Genomic DNA, 1,430 nt, shown 5'->3' on the forward strand with positions numbered 1-1,430 from the left:
TATAATAGAGGCTAAACACAGTGTGAGTCACAGTCCTTTCTCCTCTACTGCAAATAAAGAAATGTTTGCCTTTCATCGCACTGCACCACAGCTACCCCCCACCCCCCCCTATCACCTGCATTTTATTCTTCAGATTAAGAGATCTCAGTATTGGCTTTAGCTACAACATTGTTGTTCGAAAACGTAACGCTGACTTTTCACTCTTGAGACTCCCATACCTTGCTCATGGTCTTGGTATGTGTTTCTATTTTGTGCTACTGTTTTATTATTTCTTTCATTGCGTCCTGACTGGATGAGGTCATCTTGTTTGTAGTAGTGGGACACAGATAAGAGGGACAAGGGGGAATTCTGAATTCTGCTTGGACGATGCTCTGTAGATGAATCATGACATGTGTGTGCAAGGCAAGATTAGTCCCGCTTTTATTTGTGCTACCACCAGCCTTTTGATTAAGGAGGAAGCTGAAGATCCAAAAATCCATTATATAGACCACAACGGAATAAGGGAACAAGATAAGACCCACAGTAAAAGCAATCAGACTCTCCATTCAAAGACCAGGAAATAAATACACTTTTTATTTTTTAACTTTCTGTGAAAAAAGTAAAACTATTTACACATTTTTGTACAAAAACAGTTCATAAATTGCTCTCTCACCCATGTAGCCCAGCCTTTTTTATTTCTATTTTGAAAAGCAAAAATAACTTTTTGGAAAAAGGAAACATCTTGACGTACAAAAAAACCCTCCCATAAAAGACTGTTTACTGCTGTGTATTTCAGTACAATCACTTCTTAAAATGTCTCCTCTTAACAAACAGTAGAAAGCACAGGGATTGGACAGGTGTGTATGTGTGTGTGTGTGTGTGTGTGTGTGTGTGTGTGTGTGTGTGTGTGTGTGTGTGTGTGTGTGTGTGTGTGTGTGTGTGTGTGCGTGCGTGCGTGCGTGCGTGCGTGCATGCGTGCGTGTGTGTGAAAGGGATGGTTTATGGAGACGTGAAGTAGGGAGTTTAAGTGTCTACATGTGGTGTGTGGGAACATGTCTGTGTGTACGCATGTGTGTATGTATGAGGGGCCATTTCTTTTTCTTTTCTCCAAATATGCGGCTGTGCTAAAAGCCTGTACCCTGTGTGTTTGTGTATGTGCCATGTGTCGTGGGAGCAGACACTGACAGCCTGGTGCAGTGCGGCTGACAGTTCCCACCATGTCAGCACAGCACGAAGCTCTTCTCTCCAGTGAGCCCATGTCCATGTCCGTTTCAGCAGCCATATCTTTTCTGTTTTTTTTTCTTCTGTTTTCCAGCAGTCCCATTGACCAAAGAACACACACAGTGTCAAAAAGACAGAGGTGTCCGCATGTGTGTGTGTGTGTGGTTATGTATCTGTTAACTATATTGCAGTGTGATAGTGTGTGTGTGTGTGTGTGTGTGTGTGTGTGT

This window comes from Engraulis encrasicolus, chromosome 10, assembly GCF_034702125.1.
Source record: "Engraulis encrasicolus isolate BLACKSEA-1 chromosome 10, IST_EnEncr_1.0, whole genome shotgun sequence".
Taxonomy (NCBI): domain Eukaryota; kingdom Metazoa; phylum Chordata; class Actinopteri; order Clupeiformes; family Engraulidae; genus Engraulis; species Engraulis encrasicolus.